This window comes from Diadema antillarum, unplaced genomic scaffold (genome assembly GCF_040938485.1).
Source record: "Diadema antillarum isolate AM-2024a unplaced genomic scaffold, OU_Dant_1.0 scf00000163, whole genome shotgun sequence".
NCBI lineage: Eukaryota > Metazoa > Echinodermata > Echinoidea > Diadematoida > Diadematidae > Diadema > Diadema antillarum.
Window position 1 is genome coordinate 1,811,083 of NW_027271052.1, and position 19,447 is coordinate 1,830,529.

The 19,447-nt window shown below is 37.3% G+C and overlaps 1 protein-coding gene across 1 annotated transcript in view; it reads right to left on the reverse strand.

The window, feature by feature from the left end:
- LOC139722353 (heterogeneous nuclear ribonucleoprotein K-like) overlaps positions 1-19,447 on the reverse strand; it is a 146,659-nt gene that overhangs the window by 85,785 nt on the left and 41,427 nt on the right. Inside the window, exon 3 of the mRNA XM_071633660.1 lies at positions 6,536-6,603. The gene's annotated coding sequence lies outside the window, so the exon portion shown is untranslated. The remainder of the gene's footprint in view (positions 1-6,535; positions 6,604-19,447) is intronic.

Genomic DNA, 19,447 nt, shown 5'->3' on the forward strand with positions numbered 1-19,447 from the left:
AACAGACTGCATGACCACATGCTGATTCCTATTATATACCCTCCTACACACTTTGTGTATGCAGGGGTATAAGTGTAATTCTCTACCATTTAAAACACTACGTGAATTTTCGTTTTTTGCCAATATATCTGAATTAAGTGTTTCAGTTTTAATCGCAGTGCATGATAGCATTGCATAACAAGGTTTAAGCTACCAATCTTCAACAGAGATATACATTTAAATTACAGTCAGTTTTGTTTAAATTCTAAGTAGTAATCCAAAACCTACACAGACTGAAGAAAGTGTAATAAACATTATACCATTACAGATAATCTTGAAAAAGATATGAAAAATGTGCAACTCTTCATATTATATGGAAAGGGCTTTCTTCTAAAGCACTAGCACTGTGGGAGATAGCTTTCATATCAGTACAATATCTTTGTCTTATCATCCAAATTAGGATTTTATTATTTGTTTTATATTCTATATTTACCAGTTTAAGTTTGGAATGTTTGAATAGCCTAAATCCAGATCTACAGAGCGTTACATGGACTGTGGGGTTACTACACTTTGTAAGACTCAGAGTATGTTGGTTTGAACAGTTTGTGCATTGTGTGCACCCTAAACAATTACAATTGTAGCTAACCTAAATTTCATGTCATGCACATAATGCACAATACATTTAGGTTGCATTGGCAAAAATCAATTCTTTGATGAGCCTAGACCTCATGTGAAATGCTCATGCTATATTACTATGAGAGTTACATGCTGCCATGCCAATAGCATACACGTATGTATGTTGATTCCTTTAGAATTTGACAGCGTCTGCCAAAAATGCCATTGCAATGCCAAAAGTACTATCCCATGGGCTAATCTAAAATTTTAAAAAGGAGTTTGGACGATTAGAGTTTGGCTGACTAGCCTTTCCCATGTGATTGCCTGTTAACAAATAACACTAAAAGAGTTTAAAAGATTGTGTGTGATATGTATAAGCATCAGATGATTCCTGGTGAAGAGCCTATAATCAATTACAAATAGAGTCTACTATCCTTCAAACATGGCAGAAACACTTGCTAATCCCCACAAAAAACACACACAGACACACCCGACAACCTATAACCGAAGGCGAAACACAGATTGATCTAAGATCAATATGGAGAGATAGATCTGCCAACTGAAGATGACTAAATGCTGACTTAAACTCACTATCTAAAGCTATAGGGGGTGTAATAAATCTTAATTTACAGTGAGATAAAATAAGATAATTTCTATTGCTGTCATGGAGACACAAAAGAAATGGAGTATTCTGATAAAAACATCTGAACAAAATGCAACAAGACTTAAATGTCTTGAACTTTGCCAAGTGACGTCACACTCAGTGGGCAGACGGGTGGTAATTCTAAGAAACTTATTTCTTTTTCCCCCTCTAACCATCAGGGTTTTCACCCACCTGTTGAGATTAGGTGCCCGATAGATATCAAATCTGCCACTCCAAACCCCCAGTTTACCCCATTCTACTCCTAAAAACGGGACACTAATTTCTGACAGACCTGGGTGCCTTAAGCAGTTCAACCAATTTTATCTCGTAAGATGAATGAAAAATGCTGTGAGGGACTTAATTTGCTAGTGGACAATGGATAAAAAAAAAGGAGAAAAAAAAAAACCCTGAGTGGTATGTGCCATACAGAGGGAATATATTAAATTGTAAAAACTTGACAAATGATGAAAATGAGACAAATCAGAAATTACTATTGTAACAAAATCATATCTTCAGAAAAATGTGGTTCCCAATGAAGGGTAATGGTAAAATCTCTCCCTCTTTTTGTCTGTCTCTTCAACTTCAGAAAACCAATAATAGAATAAATGTTTATGAAAAGGCATGCCAATATAAGAGAAAATGTAATTGTACAGATAAGACTGAAAATAGTTGTTGAATGAGAACAATGTTGCTGGTTATTTAAGAGTAAAACAACTGAGGCAGGCATTAGCATACATTCATGAATTTTTCTGCACAGTAGCCACATCAAAGTGATTGATATTCTCCATGACAGAGATGGATAATACAGTGTAGATGATTTTGTAACTGACAAAAACACCACCACCAACAACAACAAACTCTCAATCAAAAATGTAATATGTTGACGAACATCTATAGGGATTTTGATCAACTTCCAATCAAAGGTCTGGACATGCTGAGTAGTAAATCATCCCACAATCAGAATGGCTACAAATGACAGCTATCATTTACTGACAACCCAGTTTCTATGAGTCTGTATCATCAGAGACTAATGCAAGAACTGGACAGCTGCTTTAGTCATGTTGTCTTCACCTCAAAATTACCTTCTTTCAGGTTTATCTATTCACTTCAAAGAGACATGGAATGATTAACAGCTGTTGCAGAATATTTTCAAGAGTCTGAATTATATTTTCATCTTAAGTCTGCAAGCTGTTATGGCTCAAAACACAGTGACTGACATATAATATCGGATGTGCCCAAGTTTCAGTGTTGTAAATCATATACATCACTATCATGCAGAAAAGTGTCTTACAGTATGATGTTTTTTCCATGTAACTTGATGACTGCTAAAACATGTGATTATAGAAATTGATATGAAGTTTGGTAAATGTTGGGCTCTTCATGATCACTTTTTAATACCCATCACATAATTACAAGCCATATAATGGTCATGTGACTAAAAGGCCTTCTTCAGGTGGCTGTAGGTCATATGATGGTGCACTGGTAAATTATCACATTCTTCAAGCTGCATGATGTGCTAAAATACCTACATACACTGTATATTTATCTAAACAAGAAAAAAAAAAGAAGGTAAATTCAATTTGAACCTCACAAAAAGAAAAGATGGTATAAGCTTTAATGTCTTTAACATTTAAGTGATATGTTCATCTTCAGATACCATGGTAGAAATCCAGTAATGCCAGTGGAAATTACTCAGCAAATACTGCTTTGTTGTTTCTATTTGTCTCTCATGAACAGCAAAAGAAATGGTCAAACCAGTAAATGATACATGTGCAAAAGATAAAAGAAAGGAACTTCTACAGAAGTCTCTTAAAGGTGTGGAGAGCAGTCTGTGCTGACACTACAGCTTGGTTTGAAATCATAACATACAAAAGAAAACAGTTAATCTATACTAGCTCATAATATTGTGAAAGAAAAAAAAATCTTCTAAAAAAAAAAGGATGGTGTACAACAGACTGCAGAGGTAGCCAGGAATCATAGAAATGTAGAATCAAAGCGTACTGAGGTGAGAATAAATTCCTTCCTAGATATTTACTACATTTTTATTTCAATCTTTTTTCCCTCTCACCTTGGTATCATGCGGTACCCGGCTACACGATACAATCGCAGTCAAGATTCCCTTTTGTAAGCTATTTCACAGCATCTATGCAAATGAGTTGGGACTACCCGAGGAGTAACCCTACAGATGGCATGTCCTGATTGGCTAATGGCACTGCCAATGACAGGGAGCCATGTCACAGCCCCTCTCATTGGCTGACTTCTGACATTACAGTTCAGTATAGCTGGGATGATGGGGACAGAGAGAGTATGACAGAGTGAGAGTAAAGGAGGGAGAGAGGGAGGGAAAAAGTGGGGGTGGGGTAATGACTCGATTGACGAAGCGTGTGGGGCATTAGAGCTCAGCTCCACTGCTGGTGATCTGGCCTGGACAAAATTCTCTCTTTTAAAATTTGATATCAAAATGCAACAGTTAAGTAATATGTGGTAGGCAGCGGTGAAGACACGGAGGGAGAGAGGAAACAATACATATTGATTGGGGGATGGCCTTGCTCTTTGATGCTTGCTCTCTGCATCAAAGCCTAAAGTCACCTACAAACACGAAAGAAAACCTCCAAGGAAGGGGAGGCAATGAAATATCAAAGAGCACGCAATTTCAATAGAGTCATAGAAACCAACGTTGGAAGCAGAGCAATTGAATTCACTGCTGTAGTAAAGAACATGCTAAATAAAATCACAATAAGTACTTTTCCCTGCTATTTTCCTTTCTTGGATGACTGCAGAATATTTTGCCTGCCCGGGGGGAAAGTCGATTTCTGAGCACTGCTTCCAAATTGCAGCCTTGTAGATTTTTTTTTTCTCCCCACTTTTGAGAGAGGGAAGGCTCAGTAATATAGGGTAATGTGGTTTCAAGGGAACACACGATGACATACTCTCATGAATTTTGCATGGTGATGAAAATTTAACAAAACAACATTCGCATACATTCTCTCCTGATGGTGATATGTATTAAACACACAGACATGCAGACATACACACACACAGACAATGTATTTCATGACTTGATAAGTAAAAGGACTGAAGCACAGACTGAATATAGTTTTTCCTCTTCTACTTCTCTACAGGTGGCACTAGTGCTCCTCAGGAGTAATAGAGGAAAAAGAGTGGGTGAAGGAAGACAGGTTGGGCCTACTCCTCAGTTCTTTCACAGCAGATCAGATGACATGAAGTTCATAGGTTTTTTACCTTTCAATTATTGATTCACTTTCATTTCACCTACTTCAAACATGGATAGAGCGAGCCAGCTCTGAGACATGGTGCCATCTCCCTGGTGTGTCTCATCATTTCAAGGAGTATTTCTTCCTCTTCAGCCGAGACTGCTCCAGATTTTACACATTTAACTCAGTGAGATAACACATACCATTACTGGTGATAGGACACAGTTTAGTAACTATATTCAGTGAAAAATTACATTCAGCGCTGTTAAAGTGTATTCATTTCTTTTTCCATCAACCAAACTTGGAGTTTCTTTCTTCAGAAATAAGGTGAAAAGTCACGGTAAAATTATGTTTAAACAGCTGAGTTCTTGATAATAGCAAGTGTCTCTTTTTTTCTCTTAAGTATATCTATTGCCATAGTGGACAATGGGCAATCAAATACTACTGTAAAACGGGTAATGTTCATGTGCATTTTTATTTCACGAATTTCGCGAGAGCCAAGATTTGAAAAATTAAAATGCACATGAAAGTTCTTGTCTAAACTATATGCATTGAATGTTGGAGCGAACTCGCAAATATTTCATGCCGCAAAAAACGCCATCGGCTCCAATTCGCGAAAATTTCATGCCGCGAAAATATTGTGTTTTATAGTATGTCTGAGAGGGCTTATATTGGTATACTGCCACTCTGCTAACGATAAACATCTCTTCCACATTAAGAATAACACACTAAAGCCAAAGTTACTTAAAAAAAAACAACTATAATTGCCACACCTTGCTCTTGCATTGCACATCAAACCCTTTGCAAGGATTCCACACAATTCAGAGAAAAGAAGTGAGGAGAGAAGACCGACCAAAGAACTAACATGGCTCAAGAACATGTTCCTCAGATCGAGAAATGTAGGAATATTCTCCAATATATGATGAAAGGGTCAAGGTGCTGGCTATGGCATGATTATTAACAAACAAAATCAAACAAAAACACTTACACTAAGACAACTGAGACACATGAAAATCAGATTCACTTTTATTATCATCACTCTCATCAATCTGTATCACTACATAGTCGGTCTTCAAGTCATCAAAATCACTACACTGACTAATGTTTCACGACTTACTTCTTCTGATACTATCATCTGTGCTCTTTACTTGAAAGAAAAGAGGGAAAACTAATGACGGCTAGCCACTGGTAAACTTCTGATATCAGGTATAACTCTACTAATGGGAGCGGTGTGAATAGAGGAAAGTGATACCTTATAAAAATATCAGCACTGTGAGCATTGCATCATTTTTTACTCTCATCTACATGTACACTCTACTTCTAGATGTCATAAATTTGAGATAATCACATTTACGAATACCACCCATCACCTCAAACGCCATGCGTGTTATTGCATTACATCGTTCATCGTCATAATCTTTACTGGTATTGCAGGCTAATTGATGAAAATTATTCAATCATTCTAAGGACACATATTGCAAGAATTAGCCATGTAATGATCACCATCTGCAATGTGTGAATTGAATCATTATCATCCCTGTAATTGTTATAGCTATTATCATTATTAATGTTGATTCCTCGTGCTTGCTATAGCGGCACATTGATGCCTGTCGCCATGGTGAAATACACAGGAAATAATGGGTGTGGTTGGCATGCTGTTGGTTGTGACAAGACAGCAAACAGTGATGGAATGATTAAAGGAACTCCATGGTCAAGAGAAAAAGTGCAAACACTGTCAACATTTGCAAACCAGTAAAAATATGAGTGCATAAATTCTTATTTTTTTCTTTGACAACCACAATGTAAGTCAGCTGTAAAAAAGAAAATTGAGTTCAATTGAATTGCTGTAAAGTACAAGTCCTATATAATGAGAAAGGGGGAAGCATGACAGATTGTAGAAAATGAGAGATATACATATATAGAGAGAGGAAAGTGTGCAAAATTAGAAATAAAATAAAGAAGAGAGAGGGAGATATGAAGACACAAGAGGAGAGTGTGTGTGAAGCTTAGAAAAGAGAAAATTTGAAGAAAGAGCTACCCAGAATTTGATTCAATATATTCCAAATTTGTGACTGCAACTCACCAAGTGAGAAAACAAAGAGACCGTTTAGATTTCTTGGCTCCTCGCTAATATCAAATCAGGTCAGAGATCTGAGGAAGAGAGGTGGGGAGAGGTAAACAACACAAAGGAGAGATATGTGAAGAAATTATGATGGCATATAATTATATTATCCAAGTGACTGGTCACAACCATTGATATACTGTGCTATTACTTGAAATGTACAATTACAAGATAATAATTACAGAAAAGGACAAGGAAATGCCTGAAACAAATAAATAGAAAAACATGCAAAAGTGAAAGAAATAAGAAAGGAAGAGAACATATAAATACAAAGAACACGTATGCATATCAATCACATCGACTACATTGACCAAATGGACAGAGGTAAAAAATAGACTGACTTAAATGACAGCAAGTCAAGTGAAATACACAATGAATGGCATGGCCTCCATCAATTAGTTTCTTCCAGATCCAATGCACGACAGCTACTCTTCAAATTAAGAAGAAAAATACCAAAAGAACCATCTGATATTTTCTTGATATTCTAGGGTATGTCATTCCTAAAAATAAGCAGTTTCTACACAAAGTTACTCTAATAACAATGACAGGATGGTTGAAGAAGAAGCAAAACACAAACGAGGCATTTATTCAATAAAAAGCCTCTTTTTGACCAGTTGTAGAAAAATCCTTTAGACTGTAAAGGCTGAAATGGTCATATTTGTTTAATTTTTGTAAATTGTGTCAAAAGTCTTTTGATTGTTAAAAAACAAAAAGAAAAACAAAAATCTGCTCTGCATCTAGCCTTACAGTATCAAGTGACAATCAAATTACTATAAGATTCTTTAAATAATCATTTACTATAGATCCTTACATAGCGTATCAGGTTGTGCCCTACAATATAAGTAACCACTAAGTATGCTATGATATAAAGTATGGCAATCCCCCTCCCCCCCCCCAAAAAAAAAAAGATATGTCACTGAAAGTTAAGATTTGATTGTCATGTGAGAAGCTGCTTTGCTTAGAGTTGGCATACACTGTAGATAGTGGCACCATTTAAGGTAGCGTATCAATAATGAATCAATACCATCACGTTGTCAGCTCCTGATTGGTTATATCTGCTCATCTAATATCACTCGATATATCAATCTTCTGTCTAGATCACTAGAAGCTGACTTGGCAATAACAGTGCAGTGTATTCAAACAGGAGCCAAGCTTCAGCATGAAAACTCAGTATAGCATTCATATCTACTCAAGATGGTACAACCTTTCATTTCCTTTACATGGTACACGGTGACTTCACCTTAGTTTGACAGAAATTACTGCAAGATACCACAACAAAAAGAGTAGAAAGGAAATACATCTGTCATGCAAGATAAAATTTAAACTTGCTTCAAAGACATTGATATTTCTTTTGTTCTTTTCATTGGCACAATAGCATCATGGCTATCAATCACTCAAGGAACATTAATTACATGTTTTTAATGGTGAGTAGGTATTATGGTTGTCTTCACATCTATTATACTGGATTAGGCATGACAACTAATATGGCTATTTTCTTGGACACAATCTGCTCAGTGCAGCTTAAAAAAAGAAATCTGGAAATACAAGGGAAAACAGAAGACAGGTAAAGTTTGACAAAGTGTGGGCTGAGTAGCGTTGAATGTCTGTGGTGGGTTCATTGTGCTTTTCTGGTATTAGTGGCTGTTGTATTCAAGTCATGTTTAAACAATGAAGGAGTGAATGTGGTGTAAGAAGGGGTTGAAGATAATCACTAACCAGAGTGTTATGCTTTCATATAATAACAATAATGAAGATGAAGATGATGATGATGATGATAATAATAATGATAATGATACTACTACTACTACTACTACTACTACTACTACTACTGCTACTGATGTACTACTACTACTACTACTACTGATAATAATAATGCAAATATGCGCTGCACTCTAAGAAAAAAAGGTTCTCAAATGGTTCTCGTCGGCTCCAAAATGGTTCTCATCAGATGGTTCTCGCAAAATGGTTCCGATGAGCACCTATAAATGGTTCCCAATCGAAATGGTTCCGTTCGTCACCATTTGCTAGTATGCGACCCAGTCCCCGAGTGTAAATTTGTGCTACTCCTGCAGGTCAAACAATATCTTTAGGTCCACTTTCATTTTTTCCCCTTGCTGTATATTCGAATGCCAGATGTAAGAATCATCAAAAATGTGGTATTGGTACAAAAATATTGTATTTGTTTCTACTGCTGTGATAATAAAATGTACATATTGTTTTTATCGTAGACTAATGACTTCTCTTGGCTGCGTGCCAACTGACAGCTGCCACCATCCAATTTTAGCGCTCGATCAGATATGCGTACGCGTAAACGCACACATACTAGTACTGCACTGTTGCACCACCGCATGGGAATCTTGTGTATGTAACCGCCGCGGCACGCGCTGCGGCTATGTAGCCCTGTGAATGTGCTGCCTGCCTGTGGGAGCTGCATGCCTATGCAAACCTACAGGAGAGTGCCAGCAATGCATATGCATGGGTATGCAGCAGCTAGACGGCTAGTACACACACAATACACAGTACTCGTATACGGAGTAGGTCTGTGCATCACACCCATAACGAACGGCACCCGGTAACGTTAGACATTAATTTTGTCAAAGTGGACTGCAAATGTGTCACTGTCAATTCCATTTTCGCCATGGCAGTCATCACAATTTAGGAGAATAGGTAAGATTTTGGCAAGATTTTTAGTTTTAATGTGGTTTTATCTCATTTTTAGATGACATTCGTTGGTACACAATCAAGTTAGATTTATATCACTCAGTTTTCGTTTTCAGTCATTGATTAACCTTAGATCCTAATGTTAGATCTAATTTGATCGAAGCTGCTATCTTGTGTAATGTTTACCAGGTACAGTAGATCCAGATCTAACAATAACATGTTAGGCCTAACGTTAACACTTTACAATTAGAAATTTGGCATAGCAATGGGCTAGCCCGAACAGACGCCGTGCGGAGCATGGCTGTCACGTTTTTACAGCGACTGGGCCGGGCTATTAAAGTTACCTAGTTACCGCTAGGCCTGCATGTAACGTGTACTAACTCCGAAACACAGCCCGAACGCCAATTTAACGCAAAGATATAACTGTGTACAAGGAGCGCCCCGGGGTAAGGCCTATACCGGTACATGTATGCAATAAGGAAATTTGTTCTATAAATTACAGTATAACTGTTGTTAGTGTTAACGTTAGAGCCAATAGAGGTCTGTCTACAGCCCAGTAGGCCTAGTACATGTAGGTCAAAATCTCTTCAGTATGTTTTTAGGTTTGTTCTAAGTAAGGAGTCACGTCATGTAATGCCGTGTTCTTTTTATCGAATTGTAGCAGTGACTTTGTTTTATTAACGCTGTGTGGTCTATTGTATCTTTCAATTCATATGCCAGGGAAGTGGACACACCAACATGCACAGAAACCAGGGAACAAGTAACTCCGGCCGGGACGATAACCAATACGGACGTGTTTGGGTCGCTGGTGCGGTTAGGCAGGGAACAAGGTAGACTCTGCATTGATCAGAGAGACAGCCCGTGACAGACCGTTGACAACATCGGCCAGAACCGTAGGCTTAACGCTAGCCAAGAATGAGCTGGGCGGCCACAAGAATTCATCGATCAGAATAAGAGCCCGGGATAGCCCATTTACAGCATCAGCCAGAACCCTGGGCTAGTCGAGAATGAGCTGTGTGGCTAAGACAATACATCGATCAGAATGACAGCCCGTGATAGCCCGTTGACAGCATCAGACAGAACCCTGGGCTAGTCAAGAATGAGCTGGGTGCCCAAAAGAATACATCGATCAGAATGACAATCTTAGCCCGGATAGCCCGTTGACAGCATCGACCAGAAACCTACGTTAGCCAAGAATGAGCTGAGTTAAAGAGAAAACACTGATGCTGCCAGAGAAAACCTTTTAGAAATATGTAGATAGGGTAGGTAAGTCTGTTTGCATTGACTTATAGTGTATTTCATAGCTGCTCTTTCAGAATCTGCCGTCGACCAAAAATTCATGTCTGGCGACTTTTTGTTGGTTTGTGTGATGGAGGGTCACATATGTTTTGTTAGGATCCCAATACAGTATTTGCAACTTACAATGTACCAGTGATAATGTTTCACTATAATTTGCATTTAACAACTTTGAATCAACTGTATGGGGGGGGGGGGGGGGGTAGACGTAATGAGATCAGACCAGATGCCAATCTGAGAAGTGGAGTCATTCATAGTTTTAAACTTTAAAAGCACAAACGGAAAATGCTCTTTATACTTCTCTAGTCATTGTGTGGTCGATTTCTGCACACTTTTAAAGTTTGCACCTAGACTGGTAAAACTTATTGTAATTATACCCACGCAGGAATTACGTATTGTGTCGAGAATTGAAGATTATGTAATTTATTTCAAAGCACTGATGCACCTCTTGTCACCAGTTTATATTGTTTTTGCAGAAATACAAAATGTACATGTACGTGGTGGTGGTGTTTAAAAGACTGTTGCCAAATTTGGTGAACAAAATGACAAATGCTAATAACATACATTGTATTATTGTCATAGGCAGGTTATAGGACGGCAAATTCAAACTTCAGCTTTAGGCCTGCATTGTATATAGTTTACTCTAATGAATTTATGGCTCTGCTTTTAAAGAAGTGTAAATTTTTTATTGATTCCCAATGTTATGTATTTTAGGTCAGGGTTGAGGAATTTTGTTCATTCATGCTTGTGAAACTGTGTGGGTGTGGTATCCTAGCTCTTTCCCCTTTGGGATTCTTATTATCCTTCACATTATAAAACAATGCGTTCTTTTGTGTGTGTATGTGTGTGTGTGTGTGTTTGTTTTTTTTTTTTTCGTAGGACATGCTGTAAATTGTCAGAGGTCATGATTAACCTGAATTGATACTCTTATTGTATTTGCAGTTGTATAGATGTGTCTATGGTGCTTTCAAATTGCAGAACAAAAGAAAAAAAAAAAAGGTCACTCGTATACAAAGATAAGTTAATTCAAGTACTCGACGTTATAAATGTGAAGTGAAGTGAAGTGGAGAAGTGTAAAGCTTATCCTCTCCCAAGTATCATACCAGCAATATAATGTATGTTTTCTGTGACAATACCAAAGGTCCTGTTTGATGGAATTGTTTTCCTGCCCTTTGTAGTTGCTTTAAGACAAATATGCTTTAAAAGAAACAAAAGAAAAAAACCAACACCAAACAAACTAGCAAATATGTGGAAAATGATCCTCATACTACCTAAGTAATGTACTTGACTTCTGCCTATCTTAAGACTGACACAATTACTGTTTCTCATCCATACAAGAATTATTTCACAGAGAATTAGAAATTTTGTTATGTATTTCAAAAGCCTGATGCACCTCTTGCTATTTCATATCATCTGTACAGAGACATGTGATGGTGTTTCAAGAACTGCTCGGTACACAAATGACAAATATTGTGGAAAAAAATTAGTGAACAAATGAAAATATATTGTTAAGAATATTTGACAGATTATAACGTGACAAATACAAACCTCACCTTAAGATTGTAAAAGTTAAGGTGAATAAATACATTTCTACGAATTTGTGAAAGAGCAAATTTCTATGGTTTTCAGTTATTGAGTGATGTTTCATGAAAAAATATTGGTGAATTTCATGTACATGTGAAAGTTTGTTTGCAAAATCCAATAAGTCCATTTTTGAAGATTTTGAAGTACGGTCTCTGTCATAAAGTACAAAATAATACCTTTTAAATGATATACTTGTATTGGGCAATGCATATAAAGGTACATTTTTGAAGTTATGGTCAAAAGAAGCAAAAATGTTATTATTCTCTTTATTTTTCTTGACTTTTAATCGCAAATATCTCCATTTGGCAAATATGGACTTATCGGTTTTTGCGAACAAACTCTTCATGTACACGTTTGTATTCATGCTTGTGAAACTGTGTGTGCATTGGTGTGTTTTCCTTGCTTTTTTTTTCCAGTGTCAACGATAATGTCTGACATGCTTGAAATGTATTGCTAATATGTATGTTTTGTACGTATGTTTGAATGATGAGATGAAATTCAGTTCAATTCATTTCATTTCAAATGAGTTTGTGATGCACATTTTCAATGCAGTTATGTACAAATGTACCTTTAAGAATGGTGCCAGTGAAGCAAATTACCAGCACTGCGTGTGAAACACACCAAAAATACACAGACATCAATTCACATACTACATTCTAAGAAAAAAAAAAAGTTCTTTTGAGCACCATTAAATGGTTCTCAGCACTGTCACAATAGCGACACCTTTTTTGGAGCCTGTGAGAACCTTTTTAAATGGTGCCTGTCGGCACCTTTTAACATTGGCGCCCATTAGAACCTTTTCCAATGAAATGGTTCTCATGAGCACCTTTTGAAAAGAGTCAAAAAGGTGCCCATCTTTAGTCAAAAAGGTGCCCATGGGCACCTTTCAAATGGTACTCACGAGCACCATTTCATCGGGAAAAAGGTTCTAATGGGCACCTTTTGCAAAAGGTGCCGACAAGCACCATTTTAAAAAGGTTCTCACGAGCACCAAAAAGGGTGTCGCTATTGTGACAGTGCTGAGAACCATTTAATGGTGCTCAAAAGAACCTTTTTTTCTAAGAGTGTGTGCTAACGACCAACTCTAAATCAACCAGTGAAATAAATAATTTTTATGACAATGCTATGTTCTGCAATCAGGTGACATTTTTTTTTTTGTCATTACCTACTTACAGCTGACAATTCTGAGGACATTTAAGAAAATCTCAAAAACAAAGCACAGCGCGTCAAGTTACTGTTAGTTTGCATAGCCGAAGCCATAGCGGCAATCATAATTCTATGGAACTCGCCTTGCATGCTCGCTTCATGCAATAGCGCTACCTCATGCAATGTTGTACTCAGCTACTGAATAACGTGTGCAAGGAAAACCCCCTTGGTGTGTGTGAATGAAGACACAAACATGTATGCTTTTTTTTTTTCTGGCAAAGGTACATTTTGCACACACGTTCTCAGTCATTCTTCATATTTGATACAGAATCTGGACACACAGCTAAAACTTACCATAAATAAACAAATTGCTATGAAACATACAAAAACATGCAGAAAAGTTGAAGTTTCTGATATTAAAAATGTAGAAAAGTGATGAGTTTTGATCAGAACAAAATCCTTCAATGTTTGCTTGGTTGTTTTTTATTTGCATTGTCGAAGTCGGGATGAGGCTTATATGTGTGGCTTTATCACCGGCAAATACAGTAAATAAAGAGATGTGTTTTAAGTCTTAACTTGAATAAACATTGACATAGCTGGGATACTTCACATAAACACACCTCAGACAAGTTAGTCAACTTACTCTGTCTGACAGTAATACCTTAGTGGTAAATATTTTAAATGATTCATGGTTTACAGGAATGGTTTCCAGCTCCAAAGACTCATAATTGAGTATTAAATGTCATATGCTCAGGAAACAAATGAATAGTACTCCTTCATACTTCAAATCTGTGGCAATGTGCTCATTATGGCATCAACATGGTCACTGTATTACTCTGCATTTATGTTATAATTTCTTGAAGTAAAGTCTTCCCAAAGACTATGGTGAGAAGATGTTAGAAGTTACAGGTAGACTATCAAATGTAACAATGAAAGCAATGGTTGACAGGTTTTACAAAGTGTCCATAGTTTCTATTCTGGCATATTTGTCTTTTGGAGAAGATAATCTCTCTGAAACGGACATTTTCTCAATTTCAACCATCCCATCACTAAACAGTTTAACCATCATCCCTCTCCATCACATGGCTAACTTCACTCACTTTGGAGTTGCCATGCCAACAGACAATTGGCATTGACTGCAGGTGGTGTTGCTTTTATTGACAATCACTAGTCTTGTCACTTGTGTGTATGCCTGTGTGTGTGTGGGGGGGGGGGGGGGGAGGGGAGATCAAGGACTAGAGATTCATGTGAGGTGGGGAAATGCTCACAAGAAAACACCACACCATAGAAAGTCAACCATGTGAAAATTTGAGAAAGCGACAGTCACCACGGAGACAGACTCCAATCAATAAGATGTTAATGAGATGCTTTTTTCCCTTCCTCACACTGGAAATCCCTCAGGCCAACTATGATATTTCACGATTCATGATAGCTTTTAAGTCCACTAGTTTGTTTACCTGTGACAACCCCCCCCCCCCCTCCCAACGAAAAAGAAAAACAAAGGGCCTACTCCTGCTTTAAAGTCTCGGGAGAGACAATGCATCACATGGTATCGAACCCATTTTATGAGTGATAATCAGTGAGCATCAATGAGACAGTCAAATCAATTTTCTTGGATTTGCGGACTGCTGAGGAATTCAAAACAGAGGATTTTCTCTGCGTGAGGATCCTCCAGTCTGTACACACGGTGACACCTGATCGAAGGAAGCCCTGTAGGCTATGGATCCACTCATCAGGAAAGTGCACCATCAGTAGCTAGCATTTTTCTTCTCCCAATTGTTACCTCCCCCCCCCCCTTGTATACAAGGTAGATACTAAACTAGGAATGAGTGAGATATTACACTGCATGACATTAAGTTCATTTTCATGGTAACTAACAACATCAAAATTTCTGGTAAAATTTGGCATTCTACACAGACAGTGGCCATAAAAGAGTATGCTTTTGGTCCGGATACAAAGCTTCCTATCTTACCAGTCTCCATAGAGTCTGAGATTTGATATACCACTCCAAGTTACACACATGCAAGTTTCTATCATGTTTTGACAAAGGGTATACCATCTGAGAAACCTTCAAGCAGACTGCAGACAGCAAGAATTTTGAAAAATCCCAACTGAAGTGACCATCACCTTTTATTCCCTCCATAAAGGAGTCAGTGTTACAAAGCATTCTGTCATATCTTTGCTCTTTAATTTTGTACTCTTTATACTTTATGCTTAGAATACTGCAGAAATTATTTCCTGCACTGTTGCATGAATCTGTATGATCATACGCTAAACACGAGAAGCTCTTTCAGCATAACACCAAAAGTGTGCAGTGTCCAGGAATAAGGCTCATGGTCTGGATGTAATTTCTAGCTTGTGAGAGATAACTGACCACAGAAGCCCCATGTGACCGTTGAAGTGTCACTAACGCCTGATGGTGGAAGGTGTCAAGTCGAGGAGACGAAGGATGCATCGCGCAAGAATCACCATTTCAGTACAGCTTATGATACACGTATGCATGTACGACAGTGCAAATAATTTGTTGTGGTGAGAACCAGCAGAATGGGAGACTACCAAGCCCATGGCAATGTTGGTACAGCCACCTAAATCAATACAGGCAGGATGCATCACTAGCAGTCAATAGCTTTCAGTTGACAGATCAAATCTCAATACTACAATTTAAAAGATATCAAACATTCTCTTATGCTTAGAACTGTAAAATTTGAACACGCAAGACTTTCCCGAGGCCCAAGGTGGCATGGATGACATTTGGCAGAATTCTTTATGGAAATGACAACCTGAACAAAGAACTGACAAAAATGAGAGTACAATGTCCCTTTTATAAACTTTCATATGAGACAAGTGATTAATGTCATAAAATACCCCATAGCAGTGTATTCCTGAAGACATATTATCACTTAACCACTTACATGGTGCATCTCATGGAGTTTTCCTGGGGTGGAGGATACATCAGACATCAAGTTTTTAAAAGCATGACATGCTTGTATAACAAATGTTGACAAGATCAATGACTATGGAAAGATGCTCAGTATGTGCCAATGGGTTTCTTACCAGAAACTGTCTCATTTTGTTCTTGTCTACAATGTAAGACATCTTGATACTTCTCATGTTTATTTCGTATACCCAAAACTAAGCTCAAATCAAGAAAAACAAAGAATAGTCTGGCCCCAGCTGATCCACTTCCATCTAATCTTAAACCTTAATCCTATCTAATCCTGGACCATGAGGTCCTTGCCATGAAATTAAATCAGATGGGAATCAGACTTCATTGAAGTAGCTTTCAGGAAAGTTGGAAAAAAAAAGAAGAAACACTCTCGCAGGCATTAAATGTAGGGTTTACACGGTTTCAGTCTTTTTAACTTGCTACTATAAAACCAGAAATTTTCGCATGCATTTTAATTTCACAATTCTGTGATAGCCAAGCTTCCCATCTATAGATAAAATTCACACAAAAAGTTCTTGTCTTTGCTATAATGCATTGGATGCCAGTGGCAATTCAGGAAAATTTCATGCCTCAAAAAAGGCCTTTGGCTCCAATTCTTGACGATTTCATGCAACAAATATGTCTTGCTTTTAATATAGTAATTCCTTCAATAACAGCGGTTACATGTACTTAGTATATGGTGCAGACATAACGAAAATACACTAAAATGTGGAAACACATTGAAAGTGTGTTTCCTATCCTGCATCCATACATTATGGAGCACAAAACAGAGCTAATCCATTAAAGTTAATCATCCACATATCACAAAAGATACATGAGTCAAGTCATTAGCAGGCTAGGCATTAATTAATGATGTGTCCGAGTAAACACTGTCACTTCTGTACATTCTGAGTAACAGGCAAACTTTTATCTCTTTTATAAATGCATGAACCTAATGACCAATCTATATTCCACAGGCAGCAAAGTTATGACAAAGTCTCATAATGTTCATTTCACAGGGCAGGGACTGCACGACCACTTTACATGACATCAAAAGCTGCCACCTGTGGTAGCCATGGAGATTCCCAAGACAAAAATGCCATGGATTGGTCGTGGTTGGTTTGTTGCTCCTATCCTGAATTTAATGGGGATTAGCCTTGTTACAAGGTGCTCTAAAAGCCACGTCTGTGGATACTTTATGACTCAAGCACCATTGCATGAATATTTCTACTGCCCCTAAAAGACATGGAACGTCAAAGTGATCTTTTAAGACGTTTCACTTGGTGACCATCATCCTTCTTTCTCTCCGTCTCTGTACAATGAAAACTTTAATCTTAATAAACAGAAGCAAGGATATGTACAAAGATTTATTCCCATTCAGTTTTCAAATATTTTCCTGATATATAACTTTACAGATAAGACAATCCATAAATTCATAACAGCAATGTACTAAAAAGGTATTTCGCTATTGCGTAAAAACACACACACACATACACACACACACACACTACACAAAATACATTGTAAATACTGACAGTGAAATGAAAGTTTTGCTGCAGTACTGCATCCACCTTTTCAACTGTGCATTGTTCAGTGTGATGAAACCTCATTCACATACCTTTCTACATTTCTTTCTTACTTTATTTCTGAAACAGTTTAGTACCTATGGCACTGGTAAAGTATATTTCTACTTCTAGAAGACATATTCTTACAATTCTCAAGAAACAATTTTAGAGATGCTCATCCACATTTCATCCTGCTTTTGACATCTTTGCTGTCATCTGATTATTTTGAATCTCTGAACTAAGTATTCTCCCAGACATATTGTATCTAAAGACTCTATCTCACTTCTATTAAAACCCTACTTGACAGTATGCTTAAATACTGAAAACTACACATGTTTAATTTCTATTCAATATCTCTTGTGATTGTAATAACTCTCTTGTTTCTGTAGAGTGGTTACAAAGTCTCTCATTACAGCATATGAAAGAAAGTGATACAAGGAGCAATAGAAGCAGAGCATAGAAATTACCAAGAAAAATGCAAAACAACTAAAATTCACATCCTATAGTCAAACATTGAGTAAGATTCTTGAAAGATGAAACTCACGCTGAATTTACTGAGAGAGGAGAGTTAGTTCAAATTTTCATATCAAAGCACTGTCAAGATGCTCCATACATGCTTACCCAATTGCCCAAGGCAAGTGAAAAATCAAAGTCGGGCAAGTGTTTTGGAACAACGGGGGAAGTGTTTGCCTGAATTGGGCAAGCACAAAGTTTTGCAGCCACTTTCTTTGCACTTGTTCCCCCTTCAAATCCATGAAGTCAACAATACAGAAGCCCACAGATAATGGTTGTTTAGTGATGCTATGCACTGTAATTTCATTTTAGCAACTTTCCAACACTTGTGTAAAAAAGTCCTAATGCAAGCATTCAAACCAACATGACATTGTGCTGTTTATTCAAATGATTGTGTTCAATTTACAAGTGATTTCTATACCATTCTCTTATATCCTGGGACCATTTTTTTTTTTTTTGGGGGGGGGGTGGTGGCAAGTAAAATTCATGTATGGGCATGTGTTTGGCAACAACTTGAAAATCTGTTTGCCCGACCAGCCAAGTGGTTTTAAAAAAAAAAAATGTTATGTAGCACCCTAATACAGTGTAGGAGAGAGCCAGACTTATCTCAAACTTGCAGCTGAAAATGCAGTTAAAAGTGTTCTCTGATTTAATTTATGCCTTATTTGAGCAAACACACTTGCTTTTACAAAATAATTATTTTTGTTACAAAGCATTAAATTCATTTACTTAGGATAAAACCTTCAAGAAATATAGATGCACTCCTGCATAAATATTCCTATGTAGCCAATCTCATACATAGCTCAGACATATCAATTACATGTAATTATATGTATATCCTTAAAGGGGATGGCTAGTAACCGATCAGTGGGAATCAGTGGGAATGCTGAGGGATGATTGTTCCAATCCTTGTGGGATTCATTTAAGAGTACATTATATATCTACTGTTGTGTGAAAATTATTTGCTTCAGAACAGTCTCATATTCAAGTAATGTGCAGATTAATGCCCCGTCACTGACCAGGGACGCTTACCTGGAAACATTAAACTGCACATTACTTGAATATGAGACCATTCTGAAGCAAATAATTTTCACACAAAAATAGATATATAATGTACTCTTAAATGAATCCCACAAGGATTGGAACAATCATCCCTCAGCATTCCCACTGATTCCCACTGAT